This window comes from Pleurodeles waltl, chromosome 4_2, assembly GCF_031143425.1.
Source record: "Pleurodeles waltl isolate 20211129_DDA chromosome 4_2, aPleWal1.hap1.20221129, whole genome shotgun sequence".
NCBI lineage: Eukaryota > Metazoa > Chordata > Amphibia > Caudata > Salamandridae > Pleurodeles > Pleurodeles waltl.
In genome coordinates, this window is record NC_090443.1 from 250,686,959 (window position 1) to 250,709,611 (window position 22,653).

Here is a 22,653-nt window from a genome sequence, read left to right on the forward strand (position 1 = left end):
TGATAGGGCACTCACGACCATAGAGGCCAACACACCCATGCACAATATGTCACATGCAAAAACAATAGCACTGCATTTACAACCCCACAGGTCCCCCAAACAATGTCATTGGAGAGGAGGTGCCAGCAACATCGAGTCCCCCCACAGAAGAGGCCCACAGTGATGACAGCAGCTCTGATCGCCTGGATCAGGATGATGAACCTGGCCCATCAGGGCCCTCCAGACAGTCGGTTTCCCAGGCACAGTCCCATACCACCATAGAGCCTCCCCCCTCAGGAAACACCAGCACAGCAGCAAAACCAGCGGGCCCATACCTCTGTCCCCAGGACACGTCAATCAGCAGTGTGTCCACCACTACAGGGACCCCAGGCGACCCCACAAACACAGGACAATCAGGGACCTGGGGTCAGTGACAGTGGGCACACGGTTTAGGGGACAGAGGCACAGGACAACAGGGAAGCTGGGTGGACTGCTGTATAACAGGGGGAGGACAGGCCCAGGGAACGGACTCTTCAGGAGGCACTGACCAACATCCTAGGAGCATACCACCATTCCCAGGAGACTATGGGCCAGATCCTGGCCAAGTTGCAGGACACGCAGCGGCTGCAGGAGGGACAGTACCTGGGGATCAGGGACCACCTGAGGGACAGCCACGCCACACTGGTCATCATTTCAGGGGTGCTGGCAGACATGACCAACACCATGAGGGAGGCAGTGGCATACCAACGGGCCCCTGACGCTAGCCTCACCGATGAACAGCCCTCCACCTCCGCTGACGCTAGTGGACAGGATGCCCCACCACATGAACAACAGGCCACCAGAACCCCTCCCCCTGCAGAAGGAGAACCACCCCACAAACGGTCCCTGCAATCCAGGCAGAAGCCAGAGAACATTGCCAAGACCCCTGCCAGGAGATAAGACTCCCCTGATTGTCACCCTTGTGCCCCATTCTGTCACCCTGTCCACCTTGAACTGCCATTGCTCCACTTCCTATACCCCCTTGGACAATGCACCTGTAATACAAAGAGACTGGACTCTATCCTGGACTCTCCTCCACCATCACCCAAGCCCACTGCTCATCCCCATTAAATTTTCATCAATTAAATAAACACCCTTTGAAAAAATACAAGTATGTATTATGTCAAATGATTTAAGTATGTATTCCTTTAACAATCTGTAGACATTGTAAGTAGACTGTGCAGTAATGTATACATAGGTATGACCTGTATTGTGCTGCAGTGAATACACCAGGAGCTAGGGTATGGCATAAATATCTGTGAATAGACATGTCAAAGGGTACTGTAAGGGGTCACAGTAGTGGGAAAAACAGCCTGCCAGTGAAAATTTACAACACAAAACTGCAAGGGAAGGTGAAGTTACAGTGTCTTACCTGTGTGTCACTGGAAATACTGTTGAATGATAGATGTTCTGTTGTCCACATCCTCATCCTCTGCCTCCTCTTCGTCACTGTCCACAGGCTCCACCGCTGCCACATGCCCATCTCCAGCCTCATCCTCCTGCAGAAAAGGCACCTGGCGTCTCAAAGCAAGGTTGTGCAACATGAAACATGCCACAATGATCTGGCACACCTTCTTGGGTTTGTAGCACAGGGATGCACCTGTTAGATGGAGGCACCAAAACCTGGCCTTCAGAAGGCCAAAGGTTCACTCTATAATTTGTCATGTTCGCCCATGTGCCTCATTGTAACATTCCTCTGCCCTTGTCCTGGTAACGAGAGTCACCTGTAAATATTGAGGGATACCTATTAGCCAGACACTCACCCTTAGGGCCAACCCCACACCCATATGCTAGCATACACTGGATGGGGACCATGGGCTCACCTATTAGCCACACGCTGTGCCTCTGGAGTTGAGCCAACACATATGGGATGCTGCTATTCCTCAGGATATAGGCATCATGAACAGACCCAGGATACTTTGCATTCACATGGGAGATGTACTGGTCCTCTAGGCACACTATCTGCACATTCATAGAGTGAAAGCTCTTTTGATTTCTGAACATCTGTTCAATTCTCCGGGAGGGGGGACAAAGGCAATATGTGTACCATCAATTGCCCCAACAATGTTGGGGATATGTCCCATTGCATAGAAGTCAGCTTTCACTGTCGGCAAATCCTCCACCTGGGGGAAAACAATGTAGCTGCACATGTGTTTCATCAGGGCAGACAACACTCTGGTCAGCACGTTTGAGGACATTGACTGAGACATTCCTGCTGCCATGGCCACTGTCACTCGGAAGGAGCTACTTCTCAAGAAATGGAGCAGAGATAGGATTGCACAAGAGGGGGGATCCCAGTGGGCTGAACGATAGCTGAGATCAGGTCTGGCTCCAATTGGGCACACAGCTCTTGGATTGTGGCCCTATCAAGTCTGTAGGTGAGGATTATGTGCCTGTCCTCCATTGTTGCCAAGTCCACCAGGGGCCTGTACACTGGGGGATGTCTCCATCTCCTATTCATCCTCAGCAGTTGTACTCTAGTGGGCAAAACGATGAGCATCTGGTCAGTTTTCAACATTTCCTCATTGTACAATGTTTTGCATGTTGTGACAGAAACAGTGTGTTTATGTTTGTTCCCAAAATGTGCTTATGTCGGCTGTGACGCAGTTAGGTGCCATGGCCTGCCCTCCCTGAAATGGTGGATGCTTGTCCTGTGTGGAGGGACAGGTGGAAATTAGGTAATGCAGCTGACGTTGTGCGCCTATTGCGGGAGGCGGTCGAGTACCGCCGTGCAACTCCTCATTGGTCATCATTGGGCCCTATGGGTTACAGTAGCTAATGGTGATGTACACCGGCAGTGACGGTCCACGCCGCCGCGGACGTGACCATCATTTTCTATCTGTTCACTCACTCGCTACCTGACCTTCAACAGGAGAAGAACTACACTGCAAGTGCTGCTGTGACCTGTGTCTGGAACCGACCATGGCTCGAGTCACTGGGGAAAGGGGCCCTGCCTTCACCGCTGTGGAGTTGGAGAAACTGGTGAATGGGGTCCTACCTCAGTACCAATTGCTTTATGGGCCTCCAGACCAACAGGTGAGTACACTGAAGGCACGATGCATGGGGCATGAATGCATGGTGTGATGTGTGTGAAGGCCTTGTGTAAGGGTGGGGTGGTGGAGGGGTCCTGGGCAGTGTGCAGCATGTATGGTGGGCAACGTATGTGCATAAGGGGATGGGAGGGATATGGTGGGCCATGGGTGTAACAGTTCAGATGGTATGACTGATCCCTTTTCCTTTTTCATTTTTCTGCAGGTCAGCGCCCATCAAGAAAAGGGTATATGGCATGCCATCGCCAAGGATGTGCAAACCCTGGGGGTCTACGGCTGGCGGAGCACCCACTGACGCAAACGGTGGGAGGACCTGAGAAGCTGGGCAAGGAAGACAGCAGAGTCCCAGCTGGGGATGACCTCCCAATGAGGAAGGGGTGCCCGTCGAACCCTGACCCCCCTGATGTTCTGCATCCTGGCCGTGGCCTATCCGGAGCTCGATGGGCACTTGAGGGCATCACAGTAGCCACAAGGGGGTGAGTACAGTTTCCAAACCTGCAAATTGCACGTGGTGAGGAGGTCTCTGGGTGGGGGTAGTGGGACTGTGGGTGCCCTTAGGCCAGGCAGGACATTACAGGGTAGGTTCCATGTTGGGCAGGGGCTGATGCACTCCACCCCCAAACATGCTAGTGGGCATCTACTACTGGGCAGGGATCTGTGGGTCTTAGGTGTGCTGCTATTGGCTTTAGGTATTTCTGTCCATGGCCTGGTGACTAGCATTGTGAGTTGTAGTGCATCGCCTAGTGCGTAGGGCTGTCCCCTGTGTGTCATGTACGCCAATGGTGGTGTTGTTGCTGGCGTTGACCAAGTGTATCCTCTGTCCCTTCCCTCCCTTTTAGTTTTGTCACCCTGTCCTGATGTGCCTTAGCATCATCTGGCAGAGGAGCAGAGGCACCAGCTACAGAGGGAGCTGCATCCCACATGGCCCTGGAGGCCGAATCCACCGACCGTGAGTGCACCAGTGGTACAGAGGGCGATGGGAGCATCACAGCAGAAACAGGAGGGGACAGTTCTAACAGTGATACTTCCTCTGATGGAAGCTCCCTGCTTGTGGCGGACACCTCGGTGGCCACCCCAAGTACAGGTACAGCTGCCACCCCCGTACCAGCACTGCCCTCCCAGCAGCCCCTCAACGATGTTCCCGTGCCCACTCACCTAGGAGGTGGGCATCTCTTTTGCCCCAGACACCTCAGGCATGCCCCAGTTAGCCCTGCTGCCCTGAGTGGGGAGGCTATTGACCTCCTGCAATCTGTCTCTGTTGGGCAGTCAACCATTGTGAATGCCATCCAGGGGCTAGCAGGGCATTTGCAACATACAAATGCATTCCTGGAGGGCACTCACTGTGGTGTGGCGGCTCAACATAGACCATTCCAGGCTCTGGCCTCCTCCCTGATGGCAGCCATTGTCCCTGTATCTAGCCTCCCCCCTCCAACCTCCTCTACCCAGGCCCATTCCCCTGAACTCCAACCTATCCCAAGCCCACAATCAGACCAGCATGCACCCAAGACAACACACAGGAGTGGCTCAGGCAAACACAAGCACCACACATCATCCCACAGGCACACACACAAGCACCATCCAGAAGCAGACACACCAACATCCACTGCCTCCACTGTGTCCCCTCCTCCTCGCGTCCACCTCCCTCCCAGTAGTGTCTCCACTCACACCTGCATGCACTACATCCTCATCCATTACCTCCATCACCATCACGCCTATCACTGCACGCCCCTCACTGGCAGTCCCCACCCCCACATTCATGCACACATCCCCTGTGTCCTCTCCCACTGTGTCTGTGCCCCTCCTCCTAAAGTACACAAACGCAAGCACTCAGACACCCAACAGCCATCCACCTCAGAATAGCATCCAGCCCATGCACTTGCACCCAAACACAGCAGACATGCAGCTCCTATAACCACTCCCTCTTCCTCCAATCCCAAACCTTCACCCTCTTCCTGCACCAGTGTCCCTAGGAAGCTTTTCCTCTCCACCCTTGACCTCTTCCCTCCCTCTCCCCCGCATCCTAGACTGAGGGCCAGGGTGGGCAGAACCCAGGCCAGCACCTCAGCCACCCAGTCCACGGCCACTGTAGTTTCGGAGACACCCATCAGCACTGGCAGTGTGCCTGCAACAGCTGCCAAGGGCAAGGCCAAGGAACAACCACCAGCTGCCAAGAGCAAGGAGACATCACCTGCTGCCAAGTGCAAGGAGGCACCACAAGCTGCCAAAGGCAAGGAGGCAAAACCAGCTGCCAAGGGCAAGGAGGCACCACCAGCTGCCAAGGGCAAGGGCAAAGGGCCTGCAGGCAGGAGGGACAGGAGGCCTGGTGCTGTGACAGGATCTGAGCCCCCACCACCAACCATGCCGCTTCAACCGTCCAAGGCTTCAGGAAAGGGCTGGAGCCTCCCCCCACCACTGGCAGCACCACCACCAGCACCGCCAACAGCACTTCCAACAGCACTGCCACCGGCTCCACCACCAGCACCACTGGCAGCAGCAGCAGCCCCAGTGGGCAGCCGTCTGAGGCTGCAGAGGAAGGGCTGGAGCCTCCCCCCACCACTGACAGCACTGACACCAGCACCGGCACTGCCACCACTGTGCAGCCATCGCCACCGGCAAATGGAATGTAGTCCTGCCTCCATGGAGTGTCATGCATCCTGCCCACAGCAAATCCTGTGGCTCTGACACACAGGTGAGAGACTGTGACCTTGCACACACCAAGGGCTGCATCACAGGGCACAAAGCTCCCTCCAGAGTCTGTGGAAGAAGGCATCCACTCACCCCCTCCTTGCCAGGATGAAGCACACTGGCCCAAGGCCCCCTCCAGAACCAGTGGAAGAAAACATCCACTCACCCCCTCCTTGCCAGGAAGAAGCACACTGGGCACAAGGCCCCCTCCAGAACCAGTGGGCAAACCACCCACTAGAGAGACTGTGGCCTTGCACTCCCCAGGACCAAGCAGTGGGCAAACCACCCACTTGAGAGAATGTAGCTTTGCACTCCCCAGGATCAAGCAGAGGGCAAACCATCCACTTGAGAGACTGACTGTGGCTTTGCACTCCCCGGGAGCAAGTAGTGGGCAAACCACTCATTCCAGAGACTGTGGTTTGCACTCCCCAGGACCAAGCAGTGGGCAAACCACCCACTTTAGAGACTGTGGCTTTGCACTCCCCAGGACCAAGCAGTGGGGAAACGACCCACTTCAGAGACTGTGGCTTTGCACTCCCCAGGACCAAGCAGTGGGCAAACCACCCACTAGAGAGGCTGTAGCTTTGTACTCCCCAGGACCAAGCAGTGGGCAAACCACCCACTTGAGAGACTGTGGCTTTGCACTCCCCAGGCCATCGCAGAGAGCATGTAGTCCCCTCCAGGAGCAGTGGCGTTGTACCATCTTCCGGCTAAGTTTCCCCCCCTTCCCCTGACGTGCCTGTGTATTTTCGACCTGATGCCCCAGCAGTGTTCTCTCCGTATTGAGGCAGGAGTCAAGTGAGGCCTTGGCCTATGTGATATGGCCCTTTGGCCAACGGACACTATGGACTGGGCAGTGTCCCTTCATTTATGTATCTGTAAATACTGTTTTGATTTTTGAGGATGTATTTCTAGTATTTTATATTATTACACTTACTTTCTTCAAATCATTTTGTCCTTGCATTATTCCTGAGGAGTGGGGGGTGAATATGTAATGTTATTGCATCTGGCTGTGTGTATGGTGTTGGGGGTGGGGGTTGGGGTGCTGTGTGTGTGTGTGTCACTCTCTTTTTCTTCCCCTCTCCCCTGTGTGCTAGTCGGGAGTACTCACCGTAGTCGCCATCGCCGGCATTGGTATTCCTGGTGTAGGAGGAGGTAAACAATCACGGTAAATATGTGCAACTCGGGCTCCATGGCGTTGTGGTTCTTCCTTGAGTGCCCAGAGGTGAGTCCTTTGCCTTCTGTTTACTGTTTCTGCTGTGCTTTTGATGGCGTTGGTACTGTCCTGGAAAAGGTGGTGGTTAGGCCAGTTATAATATTGTGGGTGGTATATTGTCTTCTGCCTGACTGCTGGCGGTCACCGCCGTGGTGCTTGTTGCTACCGCCGTGGCAGTCAGTGTGTTAAAGAGGCTGTATGCGTTGGCAGTTTCCGCCGTGGTCATAATTCTATTTTTTTTTACTGCTGCTTTATCACTGACCGCCAGGATTGTAATGAGGGCCAAAGTTTTCAAAAAAATCTCCTACACACCAACAACCAATCTAGGATATATTACATATTTTTAAGTGTACATTTTTCTCCTAATGTTGTGAACTCAGAGATTAGTGCTATCCTAATTTTTGACCATAATTTAATTATTCCAGATTTGGATATTAATCCTTTTCAGAAAACTCAGAGTCATTGGAGATAAACAACTCTTAGATGGCAATACCTCTTTTTCACAAATTCCTTTTCCAATGAAAGAGTGGTTGTAGGAGGATGGACTGGCTTGTAGTGAGTACCAAGGGGTACTTACACCTTGCACCAGGCCCAGTTATCCCTTATTAGTGTATAGGGTGTCTAGCAGCTTAGGCTGATAGATAATGGTAGCTTAGCAGAGCAGCTTAGGCTGAACTAGGAGACGAGTGAAGCTCCTACAGTACCACTAGTGTCATATGCACAATATCATAAGAAAACACAATACACAGATATACTAAAAATAAAGGTACTTTATTTTTATGACAATATGCCAAAAGTATCTCAGTGAGTACCCTTAGTATGAGGATAGCAAATATACACAAGATATATGTACACAATACCAAAAATATGCAGTATAGTATTAGAAAACAGTGCAAACAATGTATAGTTACAATAGGATGCAATGGGAACACATAGGGATAGGGGAAACACAAACCATATACTCCAAAAGTAGAATGCGAACCACAAATGGACCCCAAACCTATGTGACCTTGTAGAGGGTCACTGGGACTGTAAGAAAACAGTGAGGGTTAGAAAAATAGCCCACCCCAAGACCCTGAAAAGTGAGTGCAAAGTGCACTAAAGTTCCCCAAAGAGCACAGAAGTCGTGATAGGGGAATTCTGCAGGAAAGACACAAATCAGCAATGCAACAACGATGGATTTCCAAACGAGGGTACCTGTTGAACAAGGGGACCAAGTCCAAAAGTCACAAGCAAGTCGGAGATGGGCAGATGCCCAGGAAATGCCAGCTGTGGGTGCCAAGAAGCTGCTACTGGACAGTAGAAGCTGAAGATTCTGTGAGAACAACAAGGGCTAGAGACTTCCCCTTTGGAGGATGGATGCCCCACGCCATGGAGAGTTGTGCAGAAGTGTTTTCCTGAAGAAAGACCACAAAAAAGCCTTGCTAGCTGCAAGTCGTGCGGTTAGGGTTTTTGGATGCTGCTGTGGCCCAGGAGGGACCAGGATGTCGCCAATTGCATCAGGGGACAGAGGGGGTGCCCAGCAGGACAAAGAGTTCTCTCAGAAGCAGGCAGCACCCACAGAAGTGCCAGAACAGGCACTACGAAGAGGAGTGAAACAGTGCTCACCCGAAGTTACACAAAGGAGTCCCACGTCGCCGGAGGACAACTCAGGAGGTCGTGCAATGCAGGTTAGAGTGTCGTGGACCCAGGCTTGGCTGTGCACAAAGGATTTCTGCCGGAAGTGCACAGAGGCCGGAGTAGCTGCAAAAGTCGCAGTTCCCAGCAATGCAGTCTGGCGTGGGGAGGCAAGGACTAACCTCCACCAAACTTGGACTGAAGAGTCACTGGACTGTTGGAGTTACTTGGACAGAGTTGCTGGATTCAAGGGACCTCGCTCGTCATGCTGCGAGGAGACCCAGGGTACCGGTGATGCAGTTCTTTGGTGCCTGCGGTTGCAGGGGGAAGATTCCGTCGACCCACGGGAGATTTCTTCGGAGCTTCTAGTGCAGAGAGGAGGCAGACTACCCCTACAGCATGCACCACCAGGAAAACAGTTGAGAAGGCGGCGGGATCAGCGTTACAGAGTTGCAGTAGTCGTCTTCGCTACTTTGTTGCAGTTTTGCAGGCTTCCAGCACGGTCAGCAGTCGATTCCTTGGCAGAAGGTGAAGAGAGAGATGCAGAGGAACTCTGATGAGCTCTTGCATTCGTTATCTAAGGAAATCCCCAAAGCAGAGACCCTAATTAGCCAGAAAAGAGGGTTTGGCTACTTATGAGAGAAGATAGGCTAGCAACACCTGAAGGAGCCTATCAGAAGGAGTCTCTGACGTCACCTGCTGGCCCTGGCCACTCAGAGCAGTCCAGTGTGGCAGCAGCACCTCTGTTTCCAAGATGGCAGAGGTCTGGAGCACACTGGAGGAGCTCTGGGCACCTCCCAGGGGAGGTGCAGGTCAGGGGAGTGGTCACTCCCCTTTCCTTTGTCCAGTTTCGCGCCAGAGCAGGGCTGAGGGGTCCCTGAACCGGTGTAGACTGGCTTATGCAGAAATGGGCACCATGTGTGCCCATGAAAGCATTTCCAGAGGCTGGGGGAGGCTACTCCTCCCCTGCCTTCACACCATTTTCCAAAGGGAGAGGGTGTAACACCCTCTCTCTGAGGAAGTCCTTTGTTCTGCCTTCCTGGGCCAAGCCTGGCTGGACCCCAGGAGGGCAGAAACCTGTCTGAGGGGTTGGCAGCAGCAGCAGCTGCAGTGAAACCCCTGAAAAGGCAGTTTGGCAGTACCCGGGTCTGTGCTACAGACCCGTGGGATCATGGGATTGTACCAACAATGCCAGAATGGCATAGAGGGGGCAATTACATGATCTTAGACATGTTACATGGCCATATTCGGAGTTACCATTGTGAAGCTACACATAGGTAGTGACCTATATGTAGTGCACGCGTGTAATGGTGTCCCCGCACTCACAAAGTCCGGGGAATTGGCCCTGAACAATGTGGGGGCACCTTGGCTAGTGCCAGGGTGCCCACACACTAAGTAACTAAGCACCTAACCTTTACCAGGTAAAGGTTAGACATATAGGTGACTTATAAGTTACTTAAGTGCATTGTAAAATGGCTGTGAAATAACGTGGACGTTATTTCACTCAGGCTGCAGTGGCAGGCATGTGTAAGAATTGTCAGAGCTCCCTATGGGTGGCAAAAGAAATGCTGCAGCCCATAGGGTTCTCCTGGAACCCCAATACCCTGGGTACCTTAGTACCATATACTAGGGAATTATAAGGGTGTTCCAGTATGCCAATGTAAATTGGTAAAATTGGTCACTAGCCTGTTAGTGACAATTTGAAAGAAATGAGAGAGCATAACCACTGAGGTTCTGATTAGCAGAGCCTCAGTGAGACAGTTAGTCATAACACAGGTAACACATACATATAGGCCACAAACTTATGAGCACTGGGGTCCTGGCTAGCAGGGTCCCAGGGACACATAACAAACATACTGAAAACATAGGCCCATATTTATACTTTTTGACGCTAAACTGCGCTAACGCAGTTTAGCGTCAAAAAGTTTTGCGCCGGCTAACGCCATTCTGAAGCGCCATGCGGGCGCCGTATTTATTGAATGGCGTTAGCCGGCGCAAGCAGACCGGCGCTGCCTGGTGTGCGCGAGAAAAACCACGTACACCAGGCAGCGCCGGCGTAGGGGGAAAATGGCGCATGGGCGTCTTAAAATGGGGCAAGTCAGGTTACGTCGAAAAAATCGTCGTAACCCGACTTGCGCCATTTATTTTCGACGCCCATCCCCCATCAACATGACTCCTATCATTGTAAAGATAGGAGTCATGCCCCCTTGCCCAATGGCCATGCCCAGGGGACTTCTGTCCCCTGGGCATGGTCATTGGGCATAGTGGCATGTAGGGGGGCACTAATCAGGCCCCCCTATGCCAAAAAAAATTATAAAAAAAAAATAAAAAAATACTTACCTGAATGTCCCTGGGGTGGGTCCCTCCAGCCTTGGGTGTCCTCCTGGGGTGGGCAAGGGTGGCAGGGGGGGTCCCTGGGGGCAGGGGAGGGCACTGTGGGCTCATTTTGAGCCCACTTGTCCCTTAACGCCATGCCTGACCCAGGCGTTAAAAAGCGGCGCAAATGCGCCGTTTTTAGCCACGCCCACTCCCGGGCGTCTCTTTTGCCCGGGAGTATAAATACCACGTAAAGGCCTGGGAGTCATTTTTTAGACGGGAACGCCTCCCTTGCATATCATTAACGCAAGGAAGGGGTTCACGCTAAAAAATGACGCACATTCCGGGAACTTTGGCGCTATTCGCCTCTAACGCCATAGTATAAATATGGCGTTAGTTGGCGTTAGTTTAGCGTCGAATTTGCGTCGAAAAAAACGACGCAAATTCGGCGCAACCAGAGTATAAATACGGCCCATAGGGTTTTCACTATGAGCACTGGGCCCTGGCTAGCAGGATCCCAGTGAGACAGTGAAAACACCCTGACATACACTCACAAACAGGCCAAAAGTGGGAGTAACAAGGCTAGAAAGAGGCTACCTTCTCACAGTGGTTATCAGAAATGTTCAGGTTTTCCACGGGTCTGAGGAAGGATCCACACACTAGACACCACAGCATGATTTTGGGGAGGGAAGATTTGGTGAAATCTGCAGCGTTTGGGCCTGGGGTCAGCCAGCACCCACTGGTGACCATGAAACCCAGACAATTCTGAAAAGTAGAGAAAAGAGGATCCACATTGAATACTGACACGTTTTATTACCCAGCCACCAGCAAATATCAAAGTATGGGTGAAAAAAAAATGCTACTTTTTTCAATTTTCTTTGATGGAAAACTCCAGAGCTTTATGATAATGGCAAAATTCCTACCATCCAAAGTTCCCACTCTTCTCCCAATAAAAATGGTACACCACCTCTGTGTGTGGGTCTACAACCCTCAACCTGAACGGTTTAATATTGTGTCTCCATTGTGACCACATTGACACTATATTGGCTTCACATGGTCACACACTTAGCCTGTTCCTGTCGATAGGCTGACTCACACATACTTTTTATGGATAGGGTTTTGCTGTTCCTCACATATTCCTGAACTTTCTGTCCCAGAAATGTAAGACATTTTTTTATAACCATTGTCTGAACTGTGTAGGCCACTCCTCCGGTTCTCTGGTACTCAGAGATGCCTGAACTCTGTACAAATGTTCAAATGTGTATTAATCATGCTTAGTTACTTACAAAATTGAGTGGAGATAGAGATAAAAAAAGATTAAAATCAAACAGAATCAAATATTTTGATAACCTTAAAATGACTCACCAGTGAAACTCACAACCCAAAGGCTAGTAGCTGTAGTCTGCACTCAAATGTTTATCTCATTTGTTTTTTTGCTAACAACACCAGAAATTTCACTAGATGTGCTTTCAAAATAGGCTTGGTTGGATTAAATGCTCGATGAACAGCTTACCGGTATTTTCATAAATGCCTTTGATTGAAGTGTTGCCTTAATAGAGTCCATTTTTCAATCAAGAGGCCCTGGCTAATGCAAATTGTGTGGGTGAGTGGGCTATCTGCTTTATTGGGTGGACTCCATTGTATCTTATCCCTTTTCTTGGCTGCTCTTGAGACTCAGACATGCCAGCAAGTTGCCTAGGTGGTACAACATAAATTTCTGTTTTATATGATTAGAATATTCTGACAAAATATATGGTTGGCTGAGCAGTTCTGTGTGTTTGTGCATTCCAAAGTTCTTGTGGTTCTAAGTTGGTCAGGGCTCTTTCCACGTATTACAGTGAAAGAGTATCGCTTTGGGCCACAGCAGAAGATTTAACAAGTCAACTCTTGTTGATCTAATTTCATGGCAAAAGATGAAAAAGGCCCCTTGCCTTACGATAACTTGATTAACTGCACCAAACTCCAATAGGACCTGAGTAGAGGAAGTGGATCTTGCCAAACGAAATAGTATTTTATATATTTTTGTAATAATCTTGTCTAATAAAAGTGCTTCTCTTCCTCGCAAGGCTTTACAGCCATAGTTAATGGATGGGAGCAGTTTAGCGTTGCTGACTTTCACTGTTGGATCCAATAATGGGCCCAGAAGATATTTATACAGAGTAATAAAGGCTGATAATAAGGCATGGGCTTTCACATGAGTGTACTGTTTATGTGTGTGAAATGATCCTTTACAGATGACCATAGTATTTATGAATTTACAACTGTCAACTTGATGGAAAGATCAGACATTAATAAATTAAGCAACATTGGGGCAGCACCCACCCCTGTTTTAAGTCCATAGAAGTTGGAATTTTATGGGAGTCCTTCTAGCCATTGCCTATCTTGACTCTTATCCAGTTTTTGTGATATAATAGTTGGATCGCTTTAAGTAGGATTGCAGAAAGGCTCCAGTTAGTTTCTCTCATAATCTGTTCCTCGGTACGATTGCAGATTTCCAGTCCATGAAGCAAATATGCAAAGAAGTGTTCGTCGCCAGAGTAGTATTAATAATTAATAAAAGTGTTAACAGGATTGGTGGTGGTACCAGTGCCTTAGTTAAATGCTTCTTGACTTATTGGTACAATCATTCAAAATGTTCAACAGGAGCCTTGCAAACATTTTGTCACCATTGACTTAAAGATTGTTTAGGATAACTGGCTGGAGAAGCCTTGTTGCCTTCTTTATAGATTGAATGCACAATTGTGCCTTGCCAGGGCATGATTATATAACAGGGCCACTTTTCGGACCAGAATGCCGGGTTAACTTTGAGCAGGGCTTGTGGTAAGTCTTTTGGACCTGGTGCTTCATATTGTGACTATGAGAGATTATGTGAGTAATTTTCCCCGGATGGTATATCAAAGGCTCTGTTGCTTTTGGCTTTCTAGCTTTGCTTGACCTAATAGGCTGCCCTGCATATTTATAGTCAATTGAAGTTGACAAAGAAGAGGCCTGTAGTCTCTGGAGGAGGTGTGTAGAGATTCTGTAGTAAATGGCTTTGCTGTGGTCCAGCCTGCTTGTGACAGGGGATTGTGTGACGATGCATCTGATGTTCGTAGGGAGTCACTTGATGATTTCCCCTAGCATGCTCAGAGTAAAGAACTAGGCTGAAGCTATCTGGGATTTCATTGTCAGCTTGCTATTGAGGGTGATGCTGAGGTACCTGGTGTGATTGGACGGGGAGAGTGGTGTCCTAGTCCCGCAGCCCACAAGAAGGCATTTAAATGGGTGGAGTTTTCACAGATCTGTAATTCTGTTTTGTCAGTGTTGATCTTCAGGCCGTTCTCTCTCATCCAGTTGACAACGCTTATCATGCACCTGTGGAATCAGGCTCTGGTGGTGGTGGGGTCCAATGAGAGTGAGAAGATAAGTTGAGGGTCATCTGCATATGAGATGATGTTGAGCCCGTGTGATCTGACAATGCTGGCCACAGGTGTCATGTAGGTGTTGAAGAGAGTGGGGCGGAGAGATGAGCCATGAGGGACACCCCAGGTGAATTCCTTCAATTTGGAGGATAAAGGGGGGTAAGTGGGCTTTCTGAATTCTTCTCATGAGGAATAAGACAATCCATTTGAGGGCATTACCTTGGATACCAATAATGTGTAGCCTGGAGATTGGAGTGTGGTGAGGTACTGTGCCAAATGCTGCCGAGAGGTTGAGGAGGATCAGGGCCGCCTTCTCTCCTTGGTCGACTTCATCCATTAACCAAAGTGTTGCCAGAGGTCTGCTTTGTAGCTCGATTACCCGAATCAATTGATTGGTCTATCTTATCCTCTTGTGGTTCTCATTATAGACCAGGGCCGAGGGACAACATGATCCTGGAAGGAGGGGCACCCTGAGAAATAGTTCAGTCACCTGTGGAAAGTGATCACCTTCAGTGTGTGAGATTATTTGAAATCTCCTTATGTTACTCTATAGAGAGAAGCTAATAATTGTGTTTTCAGTGATCGACTGTGAGGTGTCTGTACGTTGCATCCAAGTGAGCATTTGATCTTCTATGGTTCTTCAATGAACTATTCTATGTTCAACTTGAGTTATTTCCATCGAAAGCTTTTCTCCGATCTTGTCACACAGCTCTGCGGAAGGAGTTGTCTGCAACAGTATGTTCCATACTGGGTCCTGTTCAGTTGCATGTTCATTAGTGTATGGATTTCTAAACCAATCCTTAATGAAATCCCTGGGTAACATACTATGAGACCCACTGGGGGCTTGTTTTTACTCAGTTATGAATAAACTAATAGGGGCCGCTACTCTTTGCTTCTCCATAAGAGTCAGATGAATATGAATGTTGACCATAAACAAAGAGAAGGGACATCATTCCCCTTGCTGTTCTCTTTTGACTGTAAGAAGTATGAACTATTAATATCTGTGTCATAACGTACATAAGTTACTAAGCCATCTCTGGGATGACGCTTTTTCTTTAGTGTGGCAAATTGGGTTATTTGTTGTGCAGGATGTAAAAGCTTCTACAAGGAATAGGCCAACAATTTCCCTTTACTGGGAACCAAGCACTCCGTTGTAGTGCTTGACTCTCTCCGGGTAGTGAAACAGAGCAGTCCAAGACCTGATTTGGGGAGGTGCTATGGACTAGTAATCACCATTCACTGGCACACAATTATAACACTCAATAAATGATTGTGCAGTCAGAGCTTTTTTTTTTTTTTTAAAGGAAACGTACAGTTATTACAAACACACTACTAAATACTATGCATTATTTTACAAGTATATACACAAGGTAGATTGAAAATACCTTAGACAGCTTTATGAAATCCCATTTAAACCCTAATGGGTCATGACCCTCAAGATCACAGTAACCCCCTATTCTAAATAGCATATCACACTATGGCCCTCATCCTGACCTTGGCGGGCGGCGGAGGCCGCCCGCCAAAGTCCCGCCGTCAGGTTACCGTTCCGCGGTCGAAAGACCGCGGCAGTAATTCTGACATTCCCGCTGGGCTGGCGGGCGGCCGCCTTCAGGCCGCCCGCCAGCCCAGCGGGAAAGAGGCTTCCACGATGAAGCCGGCTCGGAATCGAGCCGGCGGAGTGGAAGCTGTGCGACGGGTGCAGTTGCACCCGTCGCGTATTTCACTGTCTGCGCAGCAGACAGTGAAATACATTTAGGGGCCCTCTTACGGGGGCCCCTGCAGTGCCCATGCCAGTGGCATGGGCACAGCAGGGGCCCCCAGGGGCCCCGCGACCCCCCCTACCGCCATCCGGTTCCCGGCGGGCGGACCGCCGGGAACTGGATGGCGGTAGGGGGGGTCGGAATCCCCTCGGCGGCGCAGCAAGCTGCGCCGCCTTGGAGGATTCCAAGGGGCAGCGGAAAACCGGCGGGAGACCGCCGGTTTTCCTGCACTGACCGCGGCCAAAGCGCCGCGGTCAGAATGCCCTGCGGGGCACCGCCGGTCTGTCGGCGGTGCTCCCGCCGACCCTGGCCCCGGCGGTCTAAGACCGCCGGGGTTAGAATCACCCCCTATATGAGGTATAACTTTAAATAAACCAGGCCAGTTGACTTTGTCAAGGGTCGTCACATTGAAGGACAAATAATACACAGGTTAAAACTACCATCAATAAACAGGTGTAAATGCAATTATTAATGTCAGCGCATTTCAACATAATAAAAAATAAATATCAACAGCATTATATCAACAAAGCATTTTAAAATGCACATAATATGGGATTATTTCCTTCTCATATACTTTCCAGCCACATCAAATGCAGCCATAGAAACACCCCCTAGATGATGATGATGCGCTCCCAAATGTAGAACAAAGGCTCCAGCCTTGGGAGTGATTTTAAAAAGTATCCTAAAAGCCAGGGGTTTTATAATTTTGATGATCCTTCAAATGTAGGGTCACCTTTTTAAATACTTTGTGGGGAGAAACTGCTGCACTGCTGCACCCCCTTCACACTTTCTTTTTCACAATAGTGTTGCCCCTGCCATCCTGGGGTCACCACAAGGCAAGATAAATATAATGTGCCTCTACTGAGGCATTGCAGGGTGCTCCTGTGGAGAAGCAGTGAATATTTTTAGCAGCTCCCCAGCTATGCACAGGAGAGCTGCATTGTTTTTCCTTGTGTTTTTCTTCTTTTTTGTGGGTGCCTAGTCACACCCAGCACCCCACTTTACCTCCTTGGAGGAGGCAGCTCAGGGAGTCAACCCTCAGCTGCCACTGCCTGCTCCTCACTCGACCAGCAGTCTTTGATGCTGGCGTGGAAGCCAGCAGCGTGCTTCTCTCCTGCCCGCTCCGTGCAAACAGGTAGTTTGTTATGTAGTGGCCTCACCTCTCCCTTCTACATGGGGAGTGGGTGCAAGACCACACCAGTGGGGGCCCAGAGATGGGGCCCTGGGACCCTTTCTCTTTGGTGGAGGGCACAATGGTGCTTTCCCAGTTTCCATCTGCATCAGCCCCTTGGGAGATGGGAGTCCCTGGGGCCAAAAGTTGAAATGGGGAAGGTCCCCAGGTATTCCCCCTCTCTCAAATAATCTATAAATTTTCACCCCGAGCCACAGTCCCTGGCCTACCCAAATGGTAATTTTTAAGTGGGCGGCATAGCTCATGACCTTCATCGCTTGAACAGGATGTCAAAAGTCAGAAGCTGGAAGAGTCCCTACCTCGGGCCTATTGAGCTGATGTGGACGATCCAGGGCTTGTTTTTCTCCTAGTGGCAAGCTTTAGCCAGAAGGAGCAGTTCAAGAGTTTCTTCTTGTGTACAAAGTGGTGTGCCTTGCAGGGTGATAGTTCCACGGGCTCCCTACACCAACGTTCCTTCTCGTCTTTGTCTCTGGGTGAAGAAGTCCAGATTTTTCCACCAACTGGTCCTCAGTGGATGTAAGGTGCCAGCCTCACTGGCCTTCCAAGAGGTCACTGGTCCTGGGGCCAAATGGGGGCAGAGTTCTTAGTCCTTTTTTGGCATCAGGGATTAGTCCTGCCAGTTGTCCATGGCTGTCGCAGTCCCAAGGTTCAGCTGCAAAAAGCACAAAAAGCCCTCTTTCTCACGTGTGCATGAGTTTTATAAAGAGGGTGGAAAGTTCTAGAAGTTCAGCACCCATGTCCAATACTAGGGTGCCATATCCCCTCTTCACCCATGTCCCAACCCTCCTGTAGAGCTTGCTGGGACAATTCAAAAAGGCATAATCTATCCCGTGGTTGATTCTGCTCTTGGAGGCTTAGCTCCCTGCCTCACTGACATCACTGCCAAGGCCTTTCCAAACAAAAATCCAGATAGGAGCTCCCTCCTGTGTTGGCTCCAGTTGTCTGGGCTCTTCCTTTGTTCAGTGAGCCTAGACTGTCCCCGTTCTTGGTACAGGTAATTAGCGGATGCAGATTTTCTTCCCCATCCCTTCCTTCTCAGGAGCAGAGGGGAGCACTGTTAATTACTCCTTTTGAGGGGGGTTGCCTTTGTTCCCTCTGCTGGAGAGAAATGTAAATAATGTAACAAGGCACCAAAAGGCCTGGACTCTGATTCTGAAGAAAAATAGGACAATTCTGGATGACTTATAAAATTGACATTAATGGTTTTGCAACCTGCAAATATGAACTGAGTAAACACTTTCCAACCCAGTTTCAAACCACATGGGACATTGTAGGCCTCGGAGAAGTCAAATTATGCTCTGCGGGTACATTAAAGTGTCACAGTAAATAATACTGACTTTCCCTGTGAGTTCCCACTAATAATATAAGGCCTACCCCAGGTTAATATCTAACTCTGCGGAGTCGCCTCTGTTCCAGGCTACTCATGAGCAGTTACCGGGCTGCATATGACTTCATTCTCAAACATGCTCAGTCCAATGGGGGTCTTGGATGGCCAAGATCCCTGGTAGCCAGCTTCAGTCATCTGTAATGGGTTGCTCAATATTCAATAAGTTGAGTTAGCTTCAGCCATCCAATACAAAGGCACATATTCAATGCTTTGCTGAAGTTCTGAGTTAGGACCTGCAGGTATATGGTAGTATATTATTTTAACGTTTTTTTCCCCCTTTCTTTGAATGTATCTTTTCCGGAAAAGACCAGATCTACTTCCTTATGTGGGGCCCAAGTGACCAGACTTAGTTCACTTAGCTGACTTCCCCATGTCTGCAAGAACTCTGTTGAAGTAATTTCTTAGGAGCTTAAGCGATCTGGAGATTTTGATAAGCTTAATAATATTACCTCAATTTAAAATATCACATGCCCCTTTTGTTTTTTATACAGGGACAAAGAGTATCTTGTTGGAATTGCCCTTGACAGCGACGTTTTAAGGCATAGGCAGAGTGGGCTCTGGCCCAGGGCCCCAGCCTTCCAGAAGACCCCCTGATAGAGCCAGCTCTGTTCTGCAGAATCTGGCTTTGATGACTCTGAATAATTCTTAAACAGATTGCTTTAATTTCCCTTCATTTTATTTTTAATAATTTTTATTGACCCAGCAATTTACATTTGTAATAAATTCTTTTAATTCCCTTTAATTTATTTTTAATGCTGGTGATGTGTGAGTCTATTACAGGCATTTTGAAAAGAAATGTTGTGTTGATGTTTCTTGCAACATCCATAAAAAATGTTTTTTTCAGTTCAAAACAGGATCTCACCTATTAAAAATGGGAAGGGGTCACAGAGATAATTTGCAGTAATGTTAGTGAGCTGCTGCTGTGTTAGAATATTTAAAACACATATCACTATCCCTGAATATTAGATGTGTCAACTTTAGAATTTGCTTAAGTGTGTCTATGTACTATCGGTGACCTGACCAAAAAGGGCATGAAAGAGCTGAAACTGCATCATAAATTTCAAGCTGTTCCGAACAGGGACTACCATAATATATTCAGTCCCAGGCCCCCAAAATCCTTCAGATGTCCCTGGTCTTGGGGCTTTAATGCTTGCGGCCATGTGTTTGTATTATTTTTTTTTCTACCAACTTGACTGGAAATGCTGAACATACCACAGTGGTTTACTTTTTTCCCAGTTGTAGTCAATTGACTGCATTGGGCTGTCTGAGTACTCCTTAGACTGTTAAAGTTGGAAGAGACCTGTGTCCCTATGTGGCCCATGATATAACAACTCATTTTATCTAATGCACCAATGATGTTTAAGAGAATGCCCACTTCGGTTTGTGTTTCTTTCTCTATTGACACAGAATTATAGAGCAATTTTGTGCTTAGGTAGTTGACAGCTTTTTGTGTTTTTCCTGTTCCTGTACTCAACCAACAGAGGTTAGATTCAAGTAGTAACAAGCATTTACAATGCAACGGGTCTTGCATTTGCTCATGTTCGAGCCTATAGCATTGTAAACTCCTAACCCGAATTTTCACCTATCGGCAAAAGTGCATTTATGTACGTAACCGAAAAAGTGCAATTAATTATGTAAAGCGCTCGACTTCTGCCAAGTGAAATTGTGCTAGTAAACTAGAGAAAAAGTAGTCCATGACCCAGACGGGAAACAGCGAGCCTTGCATGTTTTCTGTACTTGGTCGATGCACTCGAGGAGGGCTAGCCACCGGAAAAGGCATGATGTGTGCATGCCTTCGACTAATGAAAGCAAGCGGATTTTAATAGGCAAGCCCACGAACCAATGAAAAACACTGACGTGATGTCGACAGGGCTCCGAGCCCTTTTCTAAACCCTAAAGCGTCTCGCTGCGATACACATGAATGAGCGCATGCAACGCAAGCTCGACCCTAAAAAGCAGCGGGCGATCAGCATGCGACCCCCTCCGTGAGTCTCCAGTTTACTGGAGCTTCTCCGAGTATCTACTTTTTTTAAAATTAAAGATTGGAAACAGTTCTCCTAGTTGAGCTGCTGCTATGATTGTTAAGTATTTTTACTTGTATTCCTTGCTTTCCATGGCTTTTTGTTCTCTTAGTCAATGTTTTATGCTCAGAACTTTTATGTTGACGTGGGGTGAGGGTGGACTTTGGTATAGCAGGGGACTTACGATCAGGAATATTGTCTGCATTTGTAGGAAAATGAGTCTCTGCTACTCTAAGTATGCTCAATTGCCTGATGTTTTCTGTTTTCATCAAACTGCGGAGAGATATTGTCCCCTGAATACTCCAGCCGGGAATCAGACTTCGATCTCATTTTTTTCCTATCTTGACTTTCTACTTCAAAATCACCATTGTTTATATTCTCTGGAAATGTTTGCGTTGTTGGCTGATGTGGAAGGGAATTGCCGTTATCATGAGGATATTGAAGTTACTTTTTAGTTCTGTTACTGAACTACTTGGGTAGTGTGCTTAACTTATCCAAAATTGATAAGCATGGATAAGATTATAACGGTTTTTAAGTTATTTAGCTTGCAATCTATCCCAACTATGAAACGATCTAATGAGATTAAAAGATTAACTTGCTTATCCATTGTGTTGGAGTAATAAGACAAACCTTCTACTGCTCCTTGCACTGTGTTCAGCAGCACTGTACAGATGTCTTTGGGTGTGGCAAGTTTCTTGTTTCTTGATTCTTGTTTCTTGGTAGCTTGTTGAATTTGCAGTTTTATTAGTATCCACTGTTTCAGGACTTCCTCTGTCATGGCTAGTGGGGTTGGCTAGTGTAAAGTGTCCTAAATACTTTTGATCTAATGAGACCAAAGTACAGCTGCAAGGTCTCTGATGCTGAACTTTGACGGATTTGAGATAATATTGGGAGATGTGCCAGTACTTTTCAAGGACCGCATAGTTTTGTGAGATGTAGGACTTATTGGAAAACTGAACTGTTGACTCCTGTGCAAGGACGGAGGAAAAAGGATCAATTAATTTTATACAAGGGTCTTACATTTTAGATTTTAGTAGCCCTGTTGTACTTAAGGAATAGTTAGTTCTTTGCCCTATATGATGGAAGCTGCAAAAGAAGTTCCATAAGTTGTCTTGGCTGGATCTATTTGTAGCAGACTACTAGTATAGAAACCACCTTCAATGGTGTGGCTTTTCCACTGAGAGGGCCTTCCTGGGGTGGGCCATTGTGTTTTTAACTTTTAATGTCCAGCAATTCTACTTTGCCTTCTGTTAAATCCTTCACCTTCCCATCACAACCCTAAATTCTATCACTGCTGTCTTAGTTCTGGGTTGCTAGACTACTTCCACTCTGAAAAAGTTGTACATTCTTGGGGCGGTGCATTGTTTTTGCACCTTTTACGCCACTCATACAGCACAGTTTTTGAAAGGGCTTTAGTTTGTTTGAATGCACCTGTTCAATTCCTTCTCAACAGGAGCATTGCAAGAGATCTCTGCTCCCCAGATTTCATGCTCTATTTACAGTAAAACTTGACTGCAATCAAGTTATGAGTGGTGGAGTTCATTAATGGGCCACAGTGGACAGTCCTGCGAGGTGACAGTAATTCTGAATAGCCTTTTCATGACTTTAAGTAGTCTGGATGGAATAAACCCTCTGACATTTTTTATACATTGACTACTTTGCCCTCTTACTGCCTTCCAGGGGGGCTGCTGGATACTGAGTATGGTGTACATGTTCCAAATGTCTTGCTATACCATAAGCAACTAGCAACACTGAAGCCTCAATCCCCCTTTCTACTCTTTGCCACAGCACAACCCCAAATTCAGCTGGCTACTCTACTATAGAAATTCCTATTCGTTGCCTCCACCTGACACCATACAGAGACATGCAGCTGCCTACACAACTGTGCCCCTAGGGATCAGGATAGAATTCTCCTAGCACAGCACTGAGCTTTGGAGCTTTGGAGCTTGCACGTATATGTAGCTACTCAGGGCCTTCAAGACCTGCACAA